The sequence below is a fragment of the Ambystoma mexicanum genome, chromosome 6q, assembly GCF_040938575.1.
Source record: "Ambystoma mexicanum isolate Mex_15411 chromosome 6q, UKY_AmexF1_1, whole genome shotgun sequence".
NCBI classification, from domain to species: Eukaryota; Metazoa; Chordata; class Amphibia; order Caudata; family Ambystomatidae; genus Ambystoma; species Ambystoma mexicanum.
In genome coordinates, this window is record NC_090937.1 from 243,486,183 (window position 1) to 243,503,673 (window position 17,491).

The 17,491-nt window shown below is 48.0% G+C and overlaps 1 protein-coding gene across 4 annotated transcripts in view; it reads left to right on the forward strand.

The window, feature by feature from the left end:
• PPP3CA (protein phosphatase 3 catalytic subunit alpha) overlaps positions 1–17,491 on the forward strand; it is a 1,568,629-nt gene that overhangs the window by 916,254 nt on the left and 634,884 nt on the right. The gene's annotated exons all lie outside the window — the stretch shown is intronic.

The window sequence follows — 17,491 nt, forward strand, 5'->3', positions numbered from 1 at the left end:
ATGAATATCGGACCCATCTAGTCTACGCATTTGCCCCTTAGAGTAACAGGCTTTACTCAGTCTCTAACCTTGTGCCTAGGCTCTCAGTACTGCTCTGTATCTGTCCCAAGACCCCTTGTTTGTTCTTCCACTGTACCAGCAGAAATACATTGCCATCAAATTGTCTGCAATTCCTGTTGAGAACTTGGCTTGTATATAGTCTTCCCTAGCAAGTCTGAACAAGCATTTTTCTACTGTAAATCACACATCGTCTGAATATTGGCTCTTGTGCTGCTAGTAGTGCCATGAGGTATGCATTTTTTATCATATCTTTCTCCTGTGGATATCAATAGTCATTTCTCTGTTTGAAAGATTGTGGTGTCCACCTTGCACCATCTTCAAAGATCTATCGAGTGACTGGCATATAAACCGCTTCCTTAAATGGACATTACTCCTTTGTCCTCTCTCCTATCCTCCATTCAGATAGACTGGAATTGAAACCCCTTTTGTTGCAGGGAGGGCTGACGGGGGGTGGGGGCTGACGGTAGGAGGAGGTTGAGGGGGGTTGGGGAGAATATTCCTTATTGATCTACAATCTGCCATCCTGCACACACAACCATTCCCCTCCTGTGCCTTCTCATTCCTTTTTTCTTTTGTTTTGATGGGCCTTTTGGATTTGTTGTGCTTGAGTAAATCAGCTCAGCGTCGTAGCGTTTCTATGCTTATGGTGGGTAAAGTTGGCTTTTCCTTCTGTGCAAGTGATGGGCAACAAGACGCAGCTGCAGACAATCTCTCTTGGCTTTGGAGTGCTGGGGTCCACATGTTTGATGGTACTGCTGCTGGTCCTTAGTCTCACCTCCCGAGGTGAGTGGTACTATTAGCTAATCCTCCACCATAGCATCTACTGGATTTCATAGCAGTGGCAACTAAGTGGATATCTCTCCTTTAAGAGCATCCTGGCCTTCTTTCCAGGGATTGCTGGTTTTAGGAGGAACTCTTACAGTGGTCTTTTACTGGATACCTCCTTGAGGTTCCTTGCAAAGGAGTTGATGGCAGCCCAGTGACTCCCTGCATAGGTGTTACATTTAGAGGATCCCTATAAATGGGCTAATTCTGAGAAGGTGCCTGAGGTTCCTAGGAATGCAGACAATAGAGCAGACTTGAGGGCTTACAGCAGGACCTTTTTGTACTTGATACGCTGGGGTTTATTTATGCTGTCTGAGCTACCTCATTTACTGCCAATAGCGGTGTTGGGTTCACGTGCCCAACCTTGGCCTCAACTGGTCACCCATGTCTGGTTCACAAAAAGATCAATGCTGCTAGCAAGTGGGAAAGCCAGGAGGGGCGTGGTCTGGGCCCACATAGCTCAGACGTGTCTCCAGGGGAGTTGCTAGGTCTGGGTAAGACCTGGGGCTAAACTGATGTTGGAGCTGTTGGGACTGGGGGCTAGCTAGTCTTTTGGCTGTAGCTCCTGAGATTCTATCCGGGGCTACAACCAAAAGGTCAGGGGCTATAGCCCCCTTAGCCCCCCCCTAACAACGCCCCTGCGTGTCTCGTTGCAGCTCCTGTAAAGATCCTGAAACTGCAGTAATGGATCTTTGTGCGAGCACTGACTTGAAGTTAAGGGCACAGGACACTGGTGCCCACCACCTGATGAGTTTGGTTGCTAACCACAGTATGTGGAGCCGCACGGCCGTGTAAAAGCTCTGTTCGAAAGGGAGCCACAATGGCAGAGAATTTGAGCCCTGGCAGGGACCAGTGAAGAGGGTGTTCAGCAGAGTGACGGCAGCATGGACTGAATTGGACCTGTAGGGCAGCTGAAGCTGGTGGCGGGGGGCCTTGGTGGTGACAGTGGTGTCGCTGTACTGGGCGGCTTGGATCCCTCCCTCTCCACCTGTGTGGGTCATGGCAGACAGCGGGAGCTGAGGAGGGGTACCGCAGGACTGGGCGGCATAGTGCTCTCCCCACCTCTCCCTTCATATATGCAGGCTGCTGTGGGCAACGGGAGCGGAAGACCGTGCTGCAGAGGAGGCGGAACAGGCCCGAAAGAAGATTGCAGGCAGGGGCGGCAGCGGTACGAGACTGGGCTAAGGAGAGGACATTTTGCATGGTGGACTGATGCAACTGGGACAGAGGAGCACGAAAATGGAAGGCAAGTGGAAGTGCTGCAATGGCATGGAGGAGGATGCCTTGCTAATGATTATGTGCCCGAGATGAGTGTGCATGAGAAAAGATTGCAATCAAGATCTCCCAAATAACTGGCAACTGTACGCGCAGTGACTGGGACTGAGTGGTGGAATACAGAGCGGAATAACACAGGTTGCGAGCACAACATGGTAGATCTGCAGCTGCTGATTGGTGCATGTGGAGTCTGACACTGGCCCTGCATTGCTGAAGTAGTTGACAGGGAATGCTCACCCCCACCTTAGAGCAGAATTGGAGTTCATCCAGGCCAGAGCCTGGAGGGCATTACCAGTGGAGGGGCCCCTCAATACATTTCGGGGGCTTGGTAGATCGCCTCACAGGTAAGGTTGAGATGCAGTGTGCACCCACGAGGCGCTCCTTGACATATGCTACAGGATCAGCAAGTAGGTAAGGGAACCCGCAGGAAGACCAAGGTAAAGCGATGGACGAGTGGGGTGGGGACACAGAGGGGCACGCAACTCAGGACTCGGAACCACTGGTAATGATACCCCGACCCCAAAAACAAGCAAACTAGAACGATTAAGGAGTCATTCACGACACAAACTAAAGCAAAAGGGGAAGAACCTGAGAAGGGAGCGACAAGGGAGGAAGCTGGGGGACAGCAGGAAGACCCGCAGGAATCCAAAATACTGGCCGCAATCCTGGAACTGAAAATGTCAGAGTAAAATTAGGGCTGTAGGCATAGAGATACACCTCCTCCATCAGGATGTCATCTCGTTGGCGGAGAGGGTGACCAATGCATTGGCTACATGGAAAGAACTGGTTCCCACGGTGGCAGCGAAGCGGCGGAAATTGGAAACCAGAAATGCAGCATTGGAGGCGAGGATCGAGGAGGCGGAAGAACGATCCTGCAGAAATAATGTGCGATTACTTGGTTTGCCAGATGGAATCGAGGGCAGGGACCTGACAGAGTATGTTGAAACACTGCTGCGACAAGAAATTGGACAGGGAAAGTTGTCCCAGGGATTTATGATAGAGAGAGCGCATAGGTCCCTACAAAGGTGCTATGATGGCCCTGAAAGCGGTTATGTCAGAACTTGCACTAGTGGATGTCTGGCGGGGGCTGCATATGGGAGTTAAGGGACACTCTTTCTATTCGACTCCACATGTTCTGTATACTCAGATTATGTATTTGTAGGTCATGAAAATCTAAGGGATTGTATTGGGGCAGAATATACTGTCACGTGGTGTCCGATCACTCGCCGCTGCTGCTGGTAGTATGGGAAATGGGAGATACCAGAACCATGGTCCCAACTTAGCAGTTCTGTGGCGGCACTGGAGAACAGGGCTTTCGCAGAGGCATTGGGGGAGAGAATGGAGCAATACCTTGAAATAAATGTGGGAAGCGTAAGACGTTGAGGCATGATGTGGGAGGTGCGGAAGGTGGTGGTTTGGGGAGAGACCATTTCCGGAGCGGGCGGATTCGTAGGAAACTGAATAAGGAATTGGAAATCCTAGAGGAGGAGATTGCGGGGCTAACTAGACATGCAGGCACAGACTGGGGTAAGGAAAGAGCGGGTACAGGCGTAAATGCAGATTAAGTCAGAATAGGCATGGGGCAGACAATCGAAATTCGACTGAGGCATAAGAGGAACAAGCACACAGGGAGGGGGATAAAGCTGGGAGGATGTTGGCCTGGTTGTGTAACCGAGGGAAACCTAGGTTTATGACCAAGGCGCTGCGGGATGAATGCAGGGCCCAATGGAGGTCCCATGTGGGTATAAATGAAATTTTAAGGAATTTTATAAACCGCTTTATATTCATGAACTATTTGTGCCGCAGGACGAGATTGTGGCAGTACTTGATCAGATTAGTCTCCAATGTCTGTCAAGAGAGCAGGCAATATATTTAGACAAGCCCATTACTTTAGAGGAGGTAAAGGATGCGATTGTAGCGCTAACACCGTCAAGGCCCCGGGAGGGGACGGCCTGCCGTCAGAATTTTATAAAGAGTATAGCTCCTTGCTGGCGAAACCATTACAGCAGGTGTACAAAGAGGCATATGAAAGTGGTATTTTACAGCTAGGCTTGAGGGAGACTTGGGTGATTCCGATACTGAAGCCAGGGAAATCCCTGGAGTGTTGCGATCCTTACCGCCCGCTGGCCCTACTACTCACGACTATATTAGCAAGGCGGCTACGTAAAGAAATAGCAACCTTAATCCACCCGATTAGAGGGGGTTTATCCCTGGTAGCAATAAGTCTCTAAACCTAAGGAGGCTGCAGTACATGATGGATAGCACTAATGGGCGCCTTGAACAGCTACTGGTGGCATCAATAGATGCAATAAAAGCTTTTGATTCAGTATATTGGGGGTGGATATATGGTGTCCTAAAGAGGTTTGGAGCGTCATTTTCACAGTGGATTAGAGTACTTTATACGGACCCAGTGGCCAGGTTGAAATCCGGGAGGTGCATATCGGGATTATGGGACATAGAGAGGTACTAGGCAGGGATTCCCCTTGTCACCAATAATCTATATATTGGCACTGGAACCGATAGCTGTATACTTGAGACAGGATTACCTACCCGCGGGTATTAATTGATGACAGGAGATATCTTATCTCATTACATGCGGACGATGTGCTACTGTATCTTTGTGAACCGGGGCACAACCTCCCCATCATTATGGAAGTCCTAGTTGACTTTGCACGACTGGCAGGGGATTAAGGTTAGCACAGAAAAATCATGTTTATTTCTGCTAGCCAAACTAAAAGGCGAGGAGGAGCTGGATCTCCCGGAGCTGGGGATGAGGTGGGAAGTTCATACGTTCAAATACCTGGGACTGCAAATGGTGCATGATCTGGGGTGTTAGGCAGAATCCTGTGCAGTTCCCTTGGGGAACACTGCAAAAAGAATAAGACTACAGGAGTAAGCAGTAAACCCAATTGGTAGCAGTCTGCACCACCCAGATTTACCTATTAGCTGTGGCTGTGTAGTCAGACCTTTCTCAAGAAGAGTAGGGCAGTATGCAGAGTATAAACAATAGGGCCAAAACACAGTAGAGCAAACAAACACTGACCAGAGCTTTGTATAAAAAGAATATAATTATTTATTTAAAACACACTTTATGGCATATACTAGCACTCTCAATCAAAATCAAGTTAAAACACAGTCAGGTAAAGTATACACACCCCCATTAATCAGACAAGACCGGGTTAAAACACTATTTGTTAGAACAGATGTGAGCGCTTAACCAAGATGGCACTCTGATAATGTAGTTAAAGGGAGAGAAAAAGGCAGAGCATAAGAATAAAATAGTTCCCAACACTCTTAAGGGTTCAGAGCAAGGAGAGAAAGGCAGGTTATACCGTAGAGCCAAAGTTCATAAGCTAGACCCACTTTAAATGGAGCAAAGCGAAATGTGCCCAGGATCACACTGTTTAAAGGGCACTGAAAGTCTTTGCAGAGTGTTCAAAAGAGGTTGGGGTGATTAAAAAGATAAAGTTAGAAGGCCTGGAGCCAACCCAGTTTAGAAGCCTAGGATTTAAGGGTCACCTTTAGCAATCTGTAGAAAGGGAGGCCAGGCAGGACACAGTATCTTAAAGAGAAAGGAAGCTCCAGCGGGTCAGTTGTTCCTGGCAGTGGTTGAAGTTCGTGGTTCCGACCAGGGGAAGAGAAGATCTCGTTGAGGAGGGAACGTGGAGTTGTTGCACTGCACAGGAATGAAACCAGCCGCGGAGCTCCCGATTAAAAGGTGCGGTCCTTTTATTGGCGGTCAAAAGTGGTGAGCTTGGCTATCCGGCCCCGCGGTGCTTTGCACGGGCGATTCGACCAAGAGACGTCTTTGGAAGGTAAAAAAGGGCGAACTGGTTGATCCCACCAGCTCAGGGGAAGAAGACTCGTCCAGCAGAAGATCTTCTCTTGTCGTCGGGAAAGTGGTGAGGTAGTTGCAGCAGGGCTTCACCAGTGGTGTCGTCGTTGCAGATGGCTCAGCTTCTTCCCGCTTCGGATTCTTAGGTCCTGTGGCGACTTCTGAAGTTCCAGTCCCAAAGGCCCTGCTTTTATGCAGAAAAACCCCCATTCATCAGCCTAGCTGTCAATCACACATGTTAAGTGGTGAGCTGGGCGGCTCACCACTGGGCCAATCAGAGTAGAGTGCGACTTGGGTTGCTAAGGCAGCGCAGTCCAGGGTGCCAATTCCCCCCTCCACCCTTCCTGTGGAACCCAGACAGAGTGGCACCATTTGGAGGGCTTCTGTGGAGAAGCCCGCCAAAATAGTGGTACAAAGGGCTCGACCTTGGTCAGAGTTACAGAGACGGACACAAACGCCATTTTAGAATCGAGTTCTGGCAAAAAGACCCAACCAGTGATTTAATATTAAATTAATAAACCGGCAGTATCTTTAACATTGCACCAAAAAGTGGTGCGTTTAAAATCAATGGGAAAATCCCATAGAGAATATGCCACCGGCCAGAAACTCGACGAGGGGGGGACGGGACAGTGCCCCCTCGAAAACAGACCCAGTGGCAATCGAATTACCCCTTACCAGTACTTCCACAATATGATGGTTTGTACTGGTTCTGTTCACAATCTTGGACTAGTAAAGCCAATGGTGACTTTACATGCCCTGGGAGACAGTAGTCAGTCCCAGGGTATGGAGTCTATGTTTGGGGGTCACTGTGACACCCCTGTGGTACTGCACTGAGGGTGCTATGTACCACACATACAGAAAAACAGATGATACCCTATGGAGTAAAAAGAGACCCCATAGCCCATAAGCACATAAGTCAAAGACCTACCTCAAATCATGTCTAAGAGTGGGAGTAAAAGAGTCTCACTCTTAGCAGGAGAAAAGAAAAAATAAAATCCAGCAAAGCTGCTGGGGGACTCACTAGGTTTGGGAAATTAGCCTTATAAGAGAATTCTCCCTAACATGGGGGACATGCACAAGCATAACACTGTAAGAGCTTTGATTGGGATAAAGTGCTCTATGAAGTTCTGGGCACACCTGCTGCTCTCCTTCATGGGTAGTGTGTCCATAACGAAGATAATTCTCCCAAAACTATTATGCTTTTTCAAATGTATGCTATTATACAGAACTGAGCTTCTTCCGGCATCCGGAAGGGATTCTTGGGGAGTTCCTGTGCTGTGTCGGTCGCTGCAGGATTGCGTTGAGCACACTACACTTGCCGTATGGCGAGGGGGACGGGGTAGGAGTTCAACTCCAGCAATTTCAATGGTATTACCTGGCGGCGCAGTTGAGATATGTGGTGATGTGGCTGGCAGATGGGGTAAATGCAGAAACTCGACTGCTGCAGATGTTAGTGATGCTGAGCAGGCTAAATGAATGCTAATGGGCCCTGGAGGCTTTCATGAGTGCCCAATGTAAACTGATGCAGCTGGGTAGGCAGATCTGACCAGGACTCTAAAAAAAAATGGTGAGCTTGTCGTGCCCGTATACTAGAAGTGTCCCACTGGTGGCATATGCCTGTATGTATAGGAGGGAGCTGGGAGAGGTCAGGATATGGGAACGGCATGGGGTATATATGTGGGGGGGACATGTTTGAAAATGGGTAGTTCAAGGAACTAGGAGAGCTTGAGAAAGCGGATGGCTTACCTGGAGGGCTGTTTCTGCGTTATGAGGATCCGGAGGGTGGTCAAGCAGTGTTGGGGAGGGCTACCTGAAGAACCGTTGGAGGATGGACTAGTGTCCCTACTGTAACAGATGGAAGATGGCATTAAACCGACCACTAGAATATAGGACTATCAGAGGGCTGCGTAAAAACACACATGATAAACTGTGGGGTAAGTGGGAAAGGGATGCTGGGACACAGATTACTAAAGTACAGTGGGAGCAGGCTTTGTTTTTTGTTAAATGTGTCTGACATAATGTGCTGTTCCACTTACTACAACTCAATATACTACATAGTACATATATGGACCTCAGCAGAATGGCTAAGTTTGGTGGTGGGAGGGCTGGGGGCTGCCCGAGATGGGGCCTGATCTGATGCATATGATATGGAGTTGTGCCGTGGTATGGGTCTTTTGTGTTAGAGTAGAACAGACATGTAGAGCGGTGGGCATAGTTCGGATTGAGTGGACCCCATTGGAGTGCCTCCTAGTTATCTACCTCAGGCCAGCTAAGTATAGGCACGTGGTGTCATAGACCTTTTTGAAAAGGCAGTAACAGAGGATCTAAGATAATTATACCTCAAATCTTCTAAACGTACCAACCTACATTATAATCTAACAACTAAGGAAAGAGAATCCCTTATTGATATACACAAGGATGAATCAGTGGTTATAAAACATGCAGATAAAGGAGGAAAAATTGTTTTGCTAAACACAACGGATTAGATCAAGATGGCTGCCAAGCATTTGAATGGCAAACAAACCCATGAGAAACTCACTAATAATCCTCTTCCCAGCCTTATCATAGAATGGCAGCAACTTAACAAACACTTGTTTGAAGAACAACTCCTAACAGAAGAAGAGTACAATTACATGAACAACCGACATCCGATACTAGCAAGCCTCTACTTCTTACCTAAAATTCATACAGAATATCATCTACTTCCATCAAGCAGACCAATAATAAACTGCATAGGCTCTCTAACGGAACCGATCTCTTCATATATTGACAAACTCTTGCAACCTTTGGCAGCCAACCTCGCCTCCTTCATCAAAGACACAACTGACGTCATCAACCAGTTGGAACTTATTGAATGGGAACACAATTTCAGATTGGTAACTTTTGACGTAACCAGTCTAAACGCCAGCATTCTCCACCAAAACGAAATGGAAACAACCAAAGGTTTTTTAGACACAAGATCTATATCATACAAAAACCAAAATGAAATGATTCTAGAAATGTTAGGCAAAAAAAGAGGAACGGCAATGGGGGCCAAATTTGCACCAGTTTATGCAAACTTGTATATGGGTGCATTTGAATTACATCATGCATGGCAGCATCAATCTTTCTGTGAATTAAATCAGATTGTCTATTGGAGCAGATTCATAGACAACATTTTAGTTATATGCAAAGGCGACAATCACTGAGTGAATACCACCACTTCCTAAACAACAACCAGTACAATTTACAACTAACGATGGAACTTCCTGGATTTAGAATTATATTTCGAAGGGATTGTGTCCTCCGACGTATTCCTCACCTTAGATATCTCCTTCCAGCTCTGCTGGCCTCGGAACATTTTTCTCTAGAGGGCGCTGCGCGTCGACGTCCTCCGAGTCGATGTCCTTCGACAGCCGCCGTGTCGACGTCATCCTGCCTATAAAGGCCACGCGCAGCGTCCGTTGCTCAGTTCCGTTTTTCCGCGCTTACTCAGTGCCTCGGAATACCGTTGCTCAGTTCTTAGTCAGATTAATCCTATTTACCTCGAGTTATTCGATCCGTACTCGATGGCTTCCTCGTCGGAACTGACAACTCCTCGATCAGGCTTCAAGAAATGTCGAGATTGTGGGAAAAAGATGTCGTTGACCGATCCTCACAGAATTTGTCTGTGGTGTTTGGGAGCTGAACACCATTGTTCGGAATGCAAGGACTGTATGTCCATGACAGCTAAGGCCCTGAAGGAGCGTAGGGGGAAGCTGGAGAAAGGTAAGACTTTTAAAGCTTCTTCTTCGTCGACGAAGTCGAGACATTCGTCTCCTCGTCACCATTCGCGCTCCAGGTCTCGGAGTGGGTCTCATCACTCCTCGAGATCGAAGCACTCGAAGAGGAGACGTCGAAGATCCCCTTCTCCGTCTTCCTCTTCCTCTGTTTCGCCAAAAAGAATCCCTTGCCCCACGAAACATAGTTCCCGGGCTGAATGGGAGGAATTCCGAAAAAATATGAGCGTCTTCGAGAAAGCGGCCTCGACCCCCTCGAAGACTGCCGAGAGCGATGCTCTGGTCGAAAGACCCAAAGGTCAAAAACGCCGCGAGTCGCAGTACCCGGTGAAAGAAACCTCTCGAGCGCGTCTCGAACCCTCGAGCAGGACTATGACCTCCAAACCTTCCTCGAAGGTTCCGTCGACGCTGTCGACGAAGGTTCCGTCGAGGTCGATGTCTTCGACGCCGTTGTCGAAGGGACCTTCGACACACGGGTCTGTCGACTCAACGCCAGCTTCGACACCGGCGTCGACGCCAAGAAAAGTCACGGTTACCACATATCCAGTGACTATCCCCAGGCCCTCGACGTCGATGGCTTCGATATTGTCGAGTAGAATTCCAATTCTGTCGAGGTCTTCGAGGCCTCCGCCTCTGTTTTCGACGCCACGCTCGAAGCCTTCGGCGTCAACGACATCGACGTTTTCGAGGCCAATAATGACAAGTTCGGCACCCTCTGCCTTGGAAATGGGATTTACTCCCTTTATGAGTTCAGAACAATTGAGAACTATATCCTCAATTTTAGAAGAGGGTGATTTGTCTGAACAGGAAGACACATTTGAGTTACAGGGACCTGTAACCCCAGTTAGAGAGGAATTTTCCTCTGAAGAGCGCAGGTTAAAGGATCTTCATGATTCTTTACATGGGGCAAGTGGGTTAGACACTTCCCCTGAGGTGGAGTTTGCTAAGCCAGACCCGGGGGAGCATGCTGAAACCCCCTACAGAGCCTTAATGGCCAGGATTACAGAGTTCATGGGGTGGTCTGCACCTTCACAATCTTTCCAACAAGATGACCTCACGGATATTCTTGACAAAGGCCCACAGGAGGATCCTGTGGTGCCTTTTCATAAAGCTCTTCAGAGAAAGATCATGACCAACTGGGAAACCCCAGATGTAGTACCAGCAGTAAATAAAAAACTGTCTACAAAGTACAGGGTATCTTCTACAGACCCAGAGTTTTTGTCTAAACACCCATCCCCAGAAAGTCTGGTGGTACAGGCAGCATCCTCTACCGATGTCAAGACGGCTTATCCTACCGTCCCACAGGACAGGGACGATAAAAAATGATGCTATGGCAAAGAAAGTCTTTTCAGCATGTAGCATGGCGTTAAAATCTGTTAATGCTACTTGCACCCTTGCTAGGTTCAGCCATACACTTTGGGAGTGTGCTTCTACAGCGGCTGACTGCATCCCGGAGGGAGAAGAAAGGGATGCGTTCCTGAATATTATACAGGACGGTAAAGACGCTATGTGCGAATCCCTCCAGACGGGCATTGATTCGGCTGACAGGATCAGCAGAGCAATGGCGGCAAGTACATCAACCAGGAGATTCGCTTGGTTGAGAAAGTCGGGGTTTTTCCCCAGATGTGCAAGCCAGGCTCTTGAACATGCCATTCGATGGCTCTTCTTTGTTCGGGAAAAAGGCGGATGACAGTTTAGAGAAACTGCAAACTTCAAAAGCAGCAGCAAAATCCCTAGGAGCTGCAATCCGTCAGACTCCTTTTCGTCCCACAGGAACCTCTGCGAGGGGCAAGTCCTTTCGCTTCTACTCCGCATTCGGAAGAGGTAGAGGACGACCGGCTCAAAGGGGTCAAAGAAGAACTACCCGAGGTGGACGGGGTAGATATTCAAAAGCCGCAGCAACAGCAGGTGCCTCTTTACCATCTGCATCTGCATCAGCCGCCCCAAAACCACTCTGAGGACTTCCCTCACAGGACACCTGTAGGAGGCAGGTTGACTCACCATCTGGCGGTATGGCAGGCTATCACGTCAGATGCTTGGGCATTGGAAACAGTTGCCCAAGGTTACTGCCTGCCTTTCCTACGTATACCTCAGTCATCCACCGGGGATCAGCTCTCAGAAAGCTCCAGATCCGCTCCTCTTGCAGGAAATTTGGGACCTGCTAGAGAAAAGTGCCATAGAACCGGTACCTGTAGCGGAGAGGAACAAGGGCTGGTACTCACCTTACTTTCTCATACCAAAGAAAGACGGAGGACTGAGACCCATCTTGGACTTGCGAGAATTGAACAAATTCCTCAGAAAAGACAAATTCAAGATGGTCACTCTTTCTCAGATCCTCCAGGCCCTTCAGTTCCAGGACTGGTTGATATCTCTGGACCTTCAGGACGCTTATTTCCATGTGCCTATCCATCTCAAACACAGGAAATACCTGAGGTTCGCAATTGGCAACTCTCACTATCAATTTCGAGTGCTGCCATTTGGGCTGACCTCTGCCCCGAGGGTCTTCACCAAGTTAATGTCGGTAGTGGCTGCAAGTCTAAGGAGGGAAGGGATTCACGTCTACCCCTACCTGGACGATTGGTTGATCAGGGCTGTTTCTCCGGAACAAGTTCAAATCCAGCTAAATCACGTGTGCCACTTCCTTCACAGACTGGGCTTCTCCCTCAATTTAAAGAAGTCACAAATGATACCATCGCAGAGACTCCAGTTCATAGGAGCGATCCTGGATACTTCCCTGGGAAAAGCCTCGCCACCAGAGGTGAGGGCTCAAGATATTCTACAGATGGTTACCAAGTTCCAGCATGCCCAACGTCTCCCAGCCTTCGACTTTTTGAGGTTGCTAGGCCTCATGGCATCCTGCATTTTCCTAGTGCCAGAGGCTCTCCTGAGAGTGAGATCCCTCCAGTGGGCACTGAGGACTCAGTGGTCACAATTCTCAGGGAGAATGACAGATCTTCAGGTTCACGGCAGGGTAGCTCGAGACCTTCAGTGGTGGGCCTGTCAGGAGAACATTCTGAAAGGAGAACAGTTTTGGCTACCCTGGCCGGAGATAACAGTAGTCACGGATGCCTCACTCACGGGGTGGGGGAGCCCACGCCAACGACTTGACCATCAGCGGTCGTTGGTCTCCATCGGAGTCCAGACTACACATCAACCTGTTAGAGCTGAGAGCCATCAGACTTGCGCTGAAGGCGTTCCTGCCAGCTGTACAAGGGAAGAACGTCCTGATAATGACGGACAACACGGTGGCCATGCATTACCTCAACAAAAGAGGAGACGTAGGATCACTACCCCTGTGCAGAGAGGCGATGCAGCTCTGGTTTTGGGCAATCCAAGAAGGAATCTCTCTATCGGCAGTTCACCTAGCCGGAGAGAAGAACTTGACAGCGGACGCTCTGAGCAGGCAGAACACAGTCTCCCACGAGTGGGAGCTAGCTCAGGAAGTCCTTCAAGAGATCTTCGCCCTTTGGGGAACCCCTCAGGTAGATCTGTTCGCCACCAGCCTAAACAGGAAATGCGACCTGTTCTGCTCAAGGGAATTTCCCCCGAGAGGAGCTCTGGGAGACGCGTTCATAGTGGACTGGGAGTTTCCGCTTCTGTACGCGTTCCCACCGGTCCCTGTCATTCCTCAAATGATCAGGAGGTTGAGAAGATTCCGGCAAACCATGATCCTAATTGCCCCGGATTGGGCCAGGAGAAAGTGGTACCCGGACCTTCTAGACTTGTCCATCTGCCCTCCAATTCGACTTCCACTCAGAGAGAACCTACTCTCACAGAAGGGAGGTCAGGTTCTCCATCCAGACATCAAAACCCTCAACCTTCACGCTTGGCTTCTGAAAGGCTGAGATACAAGGATTGGGACCTCCCTGATGATGATATGGAGGTGTTGCTTTCGGCAAGGAGGCCAGCAACAAAGTCTTTATACCGCTGCCGTTGGAACAGATTTTGCAGCTGGTGTAGAGAACAGAATATCGACCCTTTTTCATGTGGTACACCAATGGTTTTGTCCTTCCTACTATATTTGGCAAATTCAGGCCTTCAAGTTGGCACCATTAAGGGCTATCTCGCAGCGCTATCCATCTTTAAGTGTACTGCGGAAGAACCATCCTATTTCAAATTACCCTTGGTAATAGAGTTTCTAAAGGGGTTAACCAATGTTTATCCCCCAAGACCATTCCAAGTTCCCCTATGGGATTTAAACTTAGTACTAACTTTCCTGATGGGTACACCTTTCGAACCTCTCCAATCTTTTTCGTTAAGATTCCTTACCCTTAAAACTGTTTTATTAATAGCACTTACATCTGCTAGAAGGGTGAGCGAATTACAAGCTTTCTTGTAAACCCCCTCATACTATATTTCACAAAGACAAAGTTGTCCTGCAAGTGAAGCCTAATTTCCTCCCAAAGGTGGTTTCTGAATTCCATATCACTCAGAAGATTACCCTACCATCTTTCTATCCTCCTCCTCACCCGGGGAAAGAGGAAGAGAGGTTACACAGGCTAGACCCTAGGAGGGCTTTAAGTTTTTACATTAGTAGACTAGCCAGGATAAGACAGGCAGACCAGCTGTTTGTAGGTTACACAGGTCACAAGCTGGGGTTACCAATAACTAAGCAGACCATTTCCAGATGGATCATTCTAGCCATTCTGGAATGTTATAAACTGGCAGGGAAAGAGCCCCCTCAAAACCTTAGGGCTCATTCGACCAGAGGTATTGCAGCTTCATCGGCCCTCAAAAGAGGCGTGCCGGTTAAAGACATATGTGCGGCCGCTACATTGTCGTCTGTCCATACCTTTACACGTTTTTACAATCTGGATTCCTCCTCCAGTCAAGAGACTAGGTTTGGAAGGGCTGTACTGCATTCTATTCATCAATAGAAGACAGCGTGAAGTCAGTACTCCCTCCTCCGATAATAGAATACTGCTATGGGAGCCTATCTAAGATGAGGAATACGTCGGAGGACACAATCCCTTCGAAGAACAAGTTACTTCTTACCTTGTAACGTTCTTTCGACGGGATGTTCCTCCGACGTATTCCTCATCGACCCTCCCATCCATCCCCGCAGTTCTACTTCCCTTGTTGTTGCAGCTTACGCTCCTTCAGGGTGATTAGTTAGTCCAGAAAGTATTATTGTGGGCTACAAAACGGAACTGAGCAACGGACGCTGTGCGCGGCCTTTATAGGCAGGATGACGTCGACACGGCGGCTGTCGAAGGACATCGACTCGGAGGACGTCGACGCGCAGCGCCCTCTAGAGAAAAAATTTTCCGAGGCCAGCAGAGCTGGAAGGAGATATCTAAGATGAGGAATACGTCGGAGGAACATCCCGTCGAAAGAACGTTACAAGGTAAGAAGTAACTTGTTCATCTGTAATAACAAGAACAACACAACTTTATATAGTAAACCAACTGCAGGAAATAGCATTCTGCTCGCAGCAAGTCACCATCCACCTCATGTCAAAAACAACATCCTGTCATGATGCCTACCCCCGGCCATCCAGATCGAGTCCATCAGCGCTGGGAGCAGGCATCCAGATACTCATTAAAACCCCAACAGCCCTGGCTGGGGGCTGTTTGGATTCAGTCCTGGTGCCTTAGGCGCCAGGCTCATAGACTTTACTTACCTTATGCAGACCATGCTGCAAATGAGTCCAAGCCAACGTAAGGCCTGGATGGGACTATTTTATTACAGGGACTATTTTTCACTCGGGTGTGGTTCTGGGGAACTTCTTACCTGGGACTACTTTGCAGGCTATTTAAACCACGCACGAACAGCAGCCCATGCTTTGCGTTATTCTGCATCCAGCAGCGTGACGCTCACTGTGTCAGCAAGTCAGCATCCAGTCTTCTGCCACGCCTGCCTCGAATCCGGAGATCGTAGACAAAAGGCAAAGAAAGGAGAAGAGGTTAGATCACAGACATTATTTGATTCCTTACCTGATTCCGGACCCAGCACATCTCCAAGCCTGGAAAGGACATTATTTCAGCACGCGTCGCTTCGCCAGCAGCAGCGCCGCGTTATACTCACCAGTCCACCGCATCTTTCGACTCGGCGCTGCCTCCATCATTTTCTTCGTCGAAACCCAGCACCTGGGGGGAAAACAAAAGGAATAACAAGGTGAGCCGAGAAAACCAACAAGGACAATCTCTTTGCCACCATAGGCTTACCTGCTTTACCACCTGAGGTATTATTCTTTAATTCGCCGCATCTTCCTATGCCGCACCTATAAAGGTACAGAAAACAGAAAGTTAAACTCATGCAACTTTTACCAGACAGTGTTTGGTTATACAGACTCTTAACTGAACGCCATCAGCTTCCTCCAGGCAATATTCTTTTGGACCCAGCTGCAACTTAACGAGGGAATGGAACAAGAGTGAACATCGGACATATTGAACTCTCTGAACTTTATAGACACTGGAGTCATTATTCCTCCGGAATTCCTCCAGTACCTTCAACCCAGTGAAGTAACTGGTATCTACGTGCCCCTGCATGCCATGCAGGATGGAGAGCTCATCATTTAAAAACATAAGGTGAGGTTACCAAAAGGGAATATCGGAGGTGATTATAGGGAGAACGAGAACTGTTGGGGGGCCATCACTAAAGTCCACGGGTGGCTAAATCCCTTTCTCCACTTGCAGGAGAATACTTAGAGTCCAGCAGACAAGATAAGGCGGGCCAGTCCAGACTGTCATCTCTTCACTATGCATCACGTTGGTGGAGACCGCAGCTGTCCGGGTCCGATCGATGCCCCTGTGGGAACCAGGTGAGCGTAACACATCCCTTATGGGGAGTTCCTAAGAATTAAACGGAACTGTATAGAAAATCATGAAATGTTTTTCATCAGAACGCTGCCCAAAATACTGAAAAGAGGCTGCAAAAGGGATCTGCTAATGATGGCAACAAATAAAAGTCAAGTACGCAACAGAATGGGTCTTTTGAACTACAAATCTCGACAACGGGTAATTCGAGCAAACAAACCTTAAGATTCATCACAACTTACAATTCAGAGGCAACCTCTCTGAGGAAAATTCTCAACAAACATTGGAACATACTGACCACAGATCAGGATTTGAGACCATATCTACCCATATCTCCATGCCTCACCTACAGAAAGGCACCGAATCTGAAAAACATTTTATGTCCATCCCATTTTGTAGAGCATCAGAAAATTAAAGGGCAACACCAACTATTGACAACAGCAAGCTTACAAGGCTTCTATAAATGCGGAACATGCAACATGTGCAACTATGCCACAAATGGACTCAAGGAATGCCTAAAAGCAGATGGCTCAACTTATAAAATAAAAGATTTCCTCAATTGCAACTCCAAATTCATAGTGTATGCCATCAAGTGCATGTGTACTAAAACTTACATTGGAAGCACCATCAGACCTCTCAAGACAAGAATTTATGAACATATTTGGACAATAAAATTACATGACATAAGGTATCCTTTGAGCAAACATTTCCTTGAGAAACATAGACCTGAAGACATCTCCCTGAACAGATTTTTTGGTATAGAACAAGTAACCCTCTCAAACAGAGGAGACGACAGGGAAAAACAATTACGCAAAAGGGAAGCACACTGGATTTTATTGTATGGACAGTACCGTTACTGGTTTGAACGCAGACCATGAACTTTGCCATTTTTTATAATTTATGCTGTATAATCATTTTCTCTTTCAAATATCCATACATATCCAATGATGTTTATCCTGCCTATACAGTGTATGTTTAAC